This window comes from Gossypium arboreum, chromosome 11 (assembly GCF_025698485.1).
Source record: "Gossypium arboreum isolate Shixiya-1 chromosome 11, ASM2569848v2, whole genome shotgun sequence".
Lineage (NCBI taxonomy): Eukaryota > Viridiplantae > Streptophyta > Magnoliopsida > Malvales > Malvaceae > Gossypium > Gossypium arboreum.
Window position 1 is genome coordinate 125,286,154 of NC_069080.1, and position 10,173 is coordinate 125,296,326.

A 10,173-nucleotide genomic window follows, 5' to 3' on the forward strand; every position below is an offset into this window, starting at 1 on the left:
TGGCGAGCACGGGCGTGTGGCGCGGGAATGAAGCCGTGTGGTGGGAAAATAGAGGGTATAGGGAGGGGGAAATGGGGATTAATGCAAGGGGAGTGGATTTGAGGGTGGTTTGGGGGTTAGGAAAGTGAGAATCTGAGGAATGGTGGCTGGAATAAGGATTAGGGGTTGGGGAAGGGTAGATTTCGGCTAGGGTTTTGAAAGGAGGAAGAAGATGAACAGTGGTTTGTTTATATAGGGGAGGGCCACACAGCCTAGGGCCATGCCCGTGTACTTTGAGGGTGAGCCCGTGTTTTCTGAATTTTTCGAGTTAGGTCGTGCTCGGCTACTATCACAAGCCCGTGTGTCTTGGGCGTGTGTCAAACACAACCATGTCGCACGGTCGCACCTAGCTTTATTTGCTTCTCCCATGCCTGTGTTTTATGGTAGCACGCCCGTGTGTTGTCTATCCCCACGCCCGTGTTTTTCTTATCAAGTTCACCCACGGCCATGTCGTACGGCCGTGGGGATTTATCGCACCATGTGTTTTGGGGAAATCATGTCCTGCTTCAACACGGCTGTATCAAATGGCCATGTCTCTTCCCCTGTTTGGCCATGGCTTTAGGCACGCCCTTGTTCCTGGCCGTGTGTGCTGAAAAACTTTGTAATTCAAAGACTAAGTTAATGATTCGAAGTGTTAGAAATTAAAAATAAAGAAATTAAAATATGTTAGTGCTTGGGTTACCTCCTGAGAAGTGCTTATTTATAGTCTAAGCTTGACTTACCTCTCAAGTGAATGGTCAGGGTGGTTCAAGGAGTTCATACTCCTCATTCCTGCTATCAATCTCATCAAAATAAGGTTTTAATCGGGTGTTGTTTAGCTTAAAAGTGCCGAGCTTAGGATGACTCACCTCCACCATATCGAATGGAAAAATACTGAGTACCGTAAGAGAGATTTTCTCATTCGGTGTAGTAGTGACAATGTGAGGATCTGCGGCTTCTAGTAAGACTTTATCGCCAACCTTAAGTTGATTTGGAGAAGTATAAAACTCATTCTGGCATAATTTCGGTTTATCGTGTGTTCTTGGTTTATGTACTCTCCATTCGTCCAGCTCCTCTATCCAAAGCCCTCTTTCCTCATGGGCATCTTTGTTTTCTACGTGATAGTAGTGAACTGTCTCTGTTGTCTTGGTTCGAGGAGGTTCCTTCAAGGACGATTGAATATTAGTTTTGTCATTGACAGAATTTATAGCATTATCTTGAATCTTAGCGATTTTGACTGAGTTGCGTGCTTGAAGTGTTACTGCATCGTCACCTGCACAAAGTGTTAGCTCTCATGTGCCTACATTAATAATGGTTCTGGCAGTTTCTAAAAAGGGTCGTCCTAAAATTAAAGGTACCTCGTTATCCTCATCCATATCTAAGACGACAAAGACTACTGGGTAAATAAATTTATCAATTTTAACGAGAACATCTTCAATAATACCCTTAGGAAATCTAACTATTTTATCAGCCAATTGTATGCTCATCCTAGTTTGTTTGGGTTTACCCAGACCTAGTCGTTTAAACATTTTATATGGCATAACATTTATACTAGCCCCTAGATCAGCTAAAGCATTATTCACAAATAGACTACCAATTAAGCAAGGAATTGTAAAACTCCCTGGATCTTTCAATTTGTTAGGTAACTTATTTTTTAGAATAGCTGAGCAAACCGTATTGAGTTCCACATGCGATGTAGCGTCTAATTTTCTTTTATTGGTCAGAAATTCCTTTAAGAATTTTGCTAAGTTGGGCATCTGCGAAAGAACTTCAATAAAGGGTAAGTTAATATGTAATTTCTTTAAGAGTTTGACAAACTTACCGAATTGTTCTTCTGTCTTGTCTTTTGTCATCGCTTTAGGATATGGCACACGAGGTTCATAATTCGTACTTACCTATTTAGGATCATCATCGTTTACCTTTTTTCAACCTTTGTTCATTGCGTTGTCTTGCTATAGTTCTGGCTCAGGTGCAATGAATCCTTCCTTATCTACAGTATTAATTGTATTAAGGTGTTCCCTCAGATTAGGTTCAGTATTACTGGGTAAGGTACCTTGTGGTCGTTAGGAGATTAGTTTGGATAGCTGGCTTATCTGAGTTTTGAGTCTTTGGATCAATGCTTGTTGATTCTTAAGTGCTACCTCGGTATTTTGGAAACGGGTTTCTGATGCCGAGATGAATTTAGAAAGCATCTCCTCAAGGTTTGGTTTCTTCTTTTGTTGATAAGGTGGCTGTTGAAAACCCTGAGGATTTTGTGGCTTTTGATTCCCTTGACCACCCCAGGAGAAATTTGGGTGGTTCCGCCAACCTGCATTACAAGTATTACTGTATGGGTTATTTTGAGATCTGAAGTTATTGTTACCCATATAGTTGACTTGTTCCTCTTCGGTTGTGGGATTGAAGGATTGATATTCTGTATGCACACCTCCTCCAATTGAGTCACACCTCATTACTAGATGTACCTGCGTAGAACCAAGTAAATCATCAATCTTTTTATTGAGAAGTTCTACCTGATTAGAGAGCATGGTGACCGAGTAGATGTTATAAACGCCGGCTGTTTTCGTTGGCTTTGTCCTCATAACTTGCCACTGATAGTTATTGAGTGACATCTCCTCTATAAATTCATAGGCGTCTTTCGGTGTTTTATTGTTGATAGTTCCACTAGTAGTTGCGTCAACCATTTGCCGAGTTGAGGGATTCAGACTATTATGGAATGTTTGTACTTGAAGCCAAAGCGGTAACCCATGGTGAGGGCATCTTCTCAATAAGTCCTTGTATCTCTCCAATGCATCGTAAAGTGTTTCTAAATCCATCTGCACAAAAGAAGAGATATCATTACGTAATTTAGCTATTTCAGCTGGCAGAAAATATTTTAGTAAAAATTTCTCGGTCATTTGTTCCCAAGTAGTGATAGACCCTCATGGTAACGAGTTCAACCATTGTTTAGCTTTGTTTCCCAGTGAAAAGGGAAACAATTGAAGATGTATGGTATCAGAAACACCATTGATTTTGAATGTATCGCAAAATTTCAGGAAATTTGCTAAGTGAGCGTTGGGATCTTCATCCTGCAAACCATCAAACTGAACAAATTGTTGTATGATCTGAATAGTGTTAGGTTTTAATTCAAAAGTATTTGCAGCTACAGCAGGTCTAACTATGCTAGATTCAGTTCCTGTTAAAGAAGGTTTAGCATAATCATACATAGTACGTGGAGCAGGATTTTGATTAGCAGCAATTGCAGGAGGTAGTTGATTGCCTTGGTTTTCAGCCATCTCGTCGGTTGGGGGTTGAGTGTCGTCTTCTCGCTCGTTTTTCGTGTATCGTAAGCTACGCCTTAGTTCTTTTTGATTTTTGCAACTTGTACGATCAATTTCTTCGTCAAAAAGTAATGGTCCCGACGGGTTTCTTCTAGTCATAAACTATAAAAACTTGCCAAGAGAGAGAAAAAGTAAATTAATAAATAATAAAATAAAATAAAATTGTAAGAAAAATAAATGGCTAAAGTAATAAAAATTTAGTGTTCCTAATATTTCAGTTCCCCAGCAACAGCGCCAAAAACTTGATCGCGTGATTCGTAACAAGTAATAAATATTTATAATGAAGATCAAACCTAGACTAACTATTATTGTAACACCCCGAATTTGGGCCTAGAAGTATTAGGCCTTGAGTGGGGGTTCGTAAGGAGGTTGTATATAGGTATTTAATGGTGCAATGAAATGAAACAATTAAATGTTTACTTTAGTGGTTAATGGCTTTGAGAAGTGGCTAAATGTTTGGGTTCAAACTTGGGCTTTAGCAAAAATTTTGGTATTAAATGAAAAAAACCTGGATGCTTGGATGAGGGTCTTTTAAATTATTGTGTTAAATAAATGACACAAGGAGCAATGTGGTCTAGTGGAGGTGGCGTAATTAAGGTTGTATGGGAGCCTGGGTTCAAGCCTTGGCTCTTGCAATTTATTTTGTTTTTTTTTAAGGGAACTAGGACTTTGGCCTTTAGACCTTATAATTAATTGGGGATAAAATATGACACAAAAAGAGCCTGTGGTGAAGTGGCAAGGTGGTGTCATAGAGTTGACAAGGAGGTCCAGGGTTCGAAACTCATGGCAATCAAAGAGCATTTATTTTGCTAACAGGGGGCGGCAAGAGTTGGTGTTGAATTTAAACTCTGATGTTGGAAGGATCCCACATCGGGAAGCTAACATAAGAGTGGATGCGAAGCTGGCTTTAAATAGAGAGAAGCATGAGGAGAGTAAATATACCTTTCTTGGCTGATCCCTTTCGCTGTATGGCGTGCTCGTTTGGGTTGGGCGTCGGCTAAGAGTGCCCGGAGCGTGGATTAACTCTAGTCTCCTATCAGGTGTGTATTTCTCACTACTCTAGCTGTAGGATGGCTATTTCGGGCCGCGATGGGTCGAAAGGGGCCATGTGGGCCCAATGGGCCTACGAGCCCAATTGGATAAGTTGTTTGATTGTGTAGTAAATATTGGACTAGGCTAGGTGAATCTTATATTTGTGGCTAGATTTAGGCTAAAAGGGCCACACGAGCGTGTGGGCCCATTTGGGTCGAGAATGGGCTTTAGGGCCATTCGTATTGTTATCCCTTTTTAGAATACTTTAGTTTTCCAATTACAGAAATACCCATGACTTGTAAAATTACCAAAGTACCCTCGATTTATAGAATTACTGTTTTACCTTTTATTTACAGAATTACCGTTTTACCCTCGATTGTGAAATTACTGAAATACCCCTATAGGGTAGAATTACCAAAATACCCCTAGTTTGTAAAATTACCAAAATACCACTGGTTTGTGAAATTACCGAAATACCCCTGATTTACAAAATTTCAAAAATACCCTTGACTTTCTAAAAATTATAGAAATACCATTAGTTTACAAAATTACTGAAATACCCTTGGTTTGTAGATTTACCAAAACACCCTTGTAGGATGAAATGACTAAAATACCCCTAATAGGTAAAAATAGTAAAGCCCTCAGAGGGTAAAGTGGTATAATACCCTGTATGGTAAAATGACGAATATGCCCTTATGTTAGTATGGTGATGTGCTTAGGATTTACATATATTGATATTGGATTAGTTAAGTTTGAGTGATAGGTGGTGGTTATCGAGGTGATTGATTTTGGAAGCGTTTCAACTTCAACCCATAACGGTGTGTAGTAACCTCGTAGTAGTTTAGATTAATATTCGTTAAAAGCGAAATGCTAAAATTTTGGCATTTCGGGAACTTGTGATTTTGCCTTTGCTTAAAGATGCGATAGATACGATATGATCGGTGTTTGGATCGATAGAGCAGGTAAGACCGCAATTTTGTGCACGATGGTAAGTTGGGCCTCAATGGGCTAGAATCGGGCCCAATGGGCTTTCGGCCTATTTGGGTAAAACTAATAGAAAATGGAATATGGAAAAGTTGCATGTTAACACGGTTAGTACTGTTGTAAAATTTGGATTAAGCAAGCTTAGTGGGCTAAATCAGCATTCGTAGGGCCCATTAGGGGTTTTGGGCCCAAAAGCCCGAATTTGATAAAGTGGGTTAAAGATCATTGTTTAGACACTCAGAAATATTGATAATTGTTAATGAACATGGAAAACCCTGATGTTTGGTAAAATTACAAAATTACCCTTATAATATGAAAAATGACTGTTTTGCCCTTGTGGGCAAGTGACTGACTTGGACTGTGTGGTTGATGGATTTGATTGTGAATATATGTTAGTGATGTGAATGACTTGACTGTGATTGTTTGATTCAAATATGGGCATGACATTCTACATACATGACATGTTGCATAGGTTGGGTTTTATAAATGGAGGAAGTGCTAAAAGGGCTATGCCCCAGTTTACCGAAAAGGGCTTTGCCCCGGTTTATCAAAAGGGCTTTGCCCGATTATTAAAAGAGGCTAAGTCTCGGTTTATGATAAAGTAGCTATCTTTGCCGATGGAGAGTTTGGTTGGGTGGGTTGAGTTATTCCCACATGGTGTGTTGGTTGGTACGGGTGGAGAGTAGCGGATGGTGGGTTGAGTAGTCTCCCTAAATGGGCTTGCATACATTCATTGATATTACATGTGATATTGAAATGGGCCTATGGGCCATACCGCTTACAGTAAAGGCTTCAGCCAATGATATGATTTATGAAAAGGATTCGGCCCAGTGATATGATTTATGAAAAGGCTTCGGCCCAGTCTACGTCAAGACTGAATTAGGGCTTAGGCCCATATTGCTACTGTTTAAGGGCTAAGGCCCGCATCGTATTATTCTTGAATAGGGTTTTTGCCAGATTGTCTTGACAACGTGTTATTCACTGTTTGTTTTTGTTGGGGATTACACTGAGTTTTCGTAAACTCACCCGTTTCTAATCGTGCGAGTAGTCCCTAAGCTTAGATGGTTTGGGCTGCGAGGACTGGAGATGGCCACACTCATTGCTTCATTTCTTTTAATTGCAATAAGTAACCGATTTATTTTTTATAAGTTTTATATTAATTAATATTATTATTTGGTTTTGGGTTGTAATAAGGCTATTTTAATTATTTTTTGGGATTATTTTATTTTATACCTATACTTTCTCGACAACAATCCAAAATGGGTTAGACTTAAGGCGCGTTTCCAAAATGATAATTCTTTTCAAAATAACGCAATGATATAATTAATCGGTTTATCAAAAATATCTACTTAAATGAATTCCAACTCATTTTTCTCAAAACCTAACCTCACACCAAAGTGTGGCAATGGTTGTGGGCATGTCTAGGATTGGATTCAATCAAGAGCTTGGTACTTAAGCAGCCTTCATTGCTCACCTCCTCTGTTTTGGATACCTACCTGGTGCACAGCTTCCATTCACTTTATTAACTTAGCAAAGACTATCTTTTAAAACACTAAGAAGGATGTTGAAAGAGGCATGGGTTTTTTTAAAAACTTTAATATGACACGTCGGATCCTGCCATAATGTCTGGGCAGGGTTTGGGGTGTTACAATTATCACGATGAAAAGGAAAGCGTACCTATCGAACAATAGTATAGTAATGGCAAGACTGGATATCGTACCCAAGGGAACCAAAAGTACTAGTAATAACTATCTTTTTATTATCTAGCCTAGGAATAAAAGGGTTTGTTTATTAAACTAATTATCTAAACTAATTAACTAATTTAATTAAAGAGAAGAGAAAATTTGGAAAAAGACTTGAAGAAAAGCAATTGATAAAGACGACACCCAATGAGGAATCCCCCTAGATTTCACCTGTTATCTGACTCTGAACCGGATGATTTATTCACTTGACTTGATCCGTGAGATTCCCTAACCTATGCTATTATCCCTTTCGAGAATAATAATGTCTAACCCTCAATTGAATTAATCTAAATTTCTTTCTTAATTAAAACCCCTAGGGAAGCAGTAAATCACTCTATGGACTCCCATATTAGGTTTCACCCTAATCTGGCAAAATCTCGTAACCCTATTTCTAGGCGTTCGATCAACTCTGCTTAATTATGCCAAATCTACTATTAGGCAGGGTCTATTCCTCCTCTGCATAAGCACATCAAATCATGAATTAATACCCGAAATATCAACTCAAGCATTAAGAACACATAATTAAGAACAAATCAAGTATTTATCATACAGTTCAGATAATAATAACAAGATCTATCATAGGTTTCAACCCCCTTAGGTATCTAAGGGGTTTAGTTCATAATAAGATAAGAGTACATCTCAAAAGTATGAAGATAACAAAACATAAAGAAAACTCTAAAACCCCTGAAGGAATAATGAGAGAGATCTTCAGTCTTGGAGTAGTTCCGGCTTTTGGGATGGATTGTCTGACTTCTTTCAAGTAATTCCTGTTATGTAGTTTTGTATTCCAGAAAAGTTCTGGAGGGAGCGACCCCTTTCTAGGTCATACTTAGGGTGTTTATATAGGCTTTGGATTGACTTTCTTTCTCCCTAAGTACCTTTTTCCTTGTAAAATACAACTCTTTGAAAAAGGACACGCCTGTGTGCGGTAGTGTGGCGTGTTTGCCATGCTGTATTCCATCCGTTAAATTACACACAGCCGTGTGGTTCAATGTCCAGGCCGTTTGAATCATGAGAGCCTTGGTCGACACCCTCAAAGGACACGGGCGTGTGATCAGCCCGTGCGGTAAGGCTTGGGCCGCGTGATCTTCTCAATTTGGTCTGTTTTGTCCCTTTTTAGCTCGTTTTTGGTTCCTTTTAACTCTTGGTTCTCCCCTGAGTACAAAACATGAAATAACCGGATTAAGAGCACCAAAATCCACAAATCTAGTAATAAACATCCATAAATATGCTAAGTATTTGGGGCAAAAATATGTATAATTTGGCGTTTATCACTCCTTTACGCAAATGTTTAGTCAACGGAACTGCGATCAAAGAGAACCCTTATACAAAGAGCCGATAGTGACCTGCCAACCCCAGAAAGCTGTGTATCTCAGACATATTTTTCATCCATTTCCACTCCAACATCGCCTCAATCTTATGAGGATCAACTCTTATCCCCTCAATAGAAACTACATGTCCCAAAAATGTTACTTCCTGGAGCCAGAACTCACTCTTGCTAAACTTCGTATACAGCTGTTTCTCAGAAAGAATTTGTAATACCACTCTTAGATGCTCATCGTGCTCATTTTCAGTCTCAGAATACACCAAGATACCATTGATGAACAACACCACGAACCGATCCAAATATGGCTTGAACACTCGGTTCATCAAGTCTATAAATGCCATTGGTGTATTAGTCAAACCAAAAGGCATGACTGGGAACTCGTAATGTCCATATTGAGTCCTAAATGCCGTCTTATGTACATCCTCCTCCTTAACCTTCAATTGATGATAACTTGAACGTAGATCAATCTTAGAGAACACAGAATCCCCTCTGAACTGGTCAAACAAATCATCAATTCTTTGAAGTGGGTACTTATTCTTAATCGTTAGCTTGTTCAGCTATCGATTATCGATACACATCCTCATAGTTCCATCTTTCTTTTTAACAAACAAAATAGGTTCTCCCCACGGAGACACACTGGGACGTATGAACCCATGATCCAACAAGTCTTGAATCTGAGCCTTAAGCTCCAGAAGCTCCTTCGGTGCTAGTCTATAGGAGGTGATAGACACTAGAGCAGTACCGCCAAAAGCTCAATCCCAAATTCCACTTCCCAACTCGGAGGCAAACCTAGTAGTTCCTCAGAAAAGACATCCGAAAAATCCCTGACAGTTCTGATATCCTTAACTGAAGAGTCCCCAGAATCTGAAGCACTTATGTAGGCCAAGAATGGCTCACACCCCTTCCAAACCAAATTTTCTACTACTAATGCAGAAATCACATTAGTCAGATAGTCTCAATGTTTCCTAATCACAACTCTCTCATTGTCCTCATCGATTCTCAAAACAACCATTTATGTCGCGCAGTCCAGACTCACCTGATGTTTGACCAACCAGTATATCCCCAAAATCAAATTGAACTCCCCAAACGGAAGCTCTATTAGATCAGTCAAAAATACTGTCCCCTAAACCTCTAACGGGATGTCTCTATACAGTCTACTAACCCGAATAGATTGCCCCAAAGGACTCAATACAGTTACCTCACTATTAGTACTCTCAAGTGGAGTCCCCAAAGTTTCAGACATAGTACTTTTTACGTATGAGTGTGTAGAGTCTATGTCTATCAGTGCAAGATAAGGTACACTATAAATTAAAAACATACCCATAATGACATCTGAAGCATATCTGTCCTCTAGGCGATGGGCAGCATAAACAAGAGCAGGCTACCTCACCTAAGTCTACTCAGCACCTCTGCCCGGTGTTCTCTGTCTATAGCCCATGCCGTTACCACCCTAGCCTGACCATGGCCCCTAGGTGGCTACTGAACTACTCTCGGAGGCTATGTAGTACTAGAAACTGAAGCTTGCATCTGATCAGCCCTCAGTGGACACTCACAGATGCGGTGCTTAGTAGACCTACATCTCAAACATGCCCTAGTCGTCCTCCAACATTCGCCCGGATGGCGTCTACCACAATGCCCACAAGGTAGGACCCCAGTAGGTGCAACAAGGGGCCTAACTCTAGCTGGCCCATCAGATTTGGCCTTTTTCTTAGGCCTCATCACAGAAATCGAGGGCTCTGAATCCTTTTTGTTC

At 39.9% G+C, this 10,173-nt stretch overlaps 1 non-coding gene across 1 annotated transcript; it reads left to right on the forward strand.

The window, feature by feature from the left end:
• Positions 1-2,757: 2,757 nt before the first annotated feature.
• On the forward strand, positions 2,758-2,864 carry LOC128284861 (small nucleolar RNA R71). Its single transcript, XR_008275281.1, has one exon. It is a non-coding gene; the product is annotated as a small nucleolar RNA R71 (small nucleolar RNA).
• Positions 2,865-10,173: the final 7,309 nt, after the last annotated feature.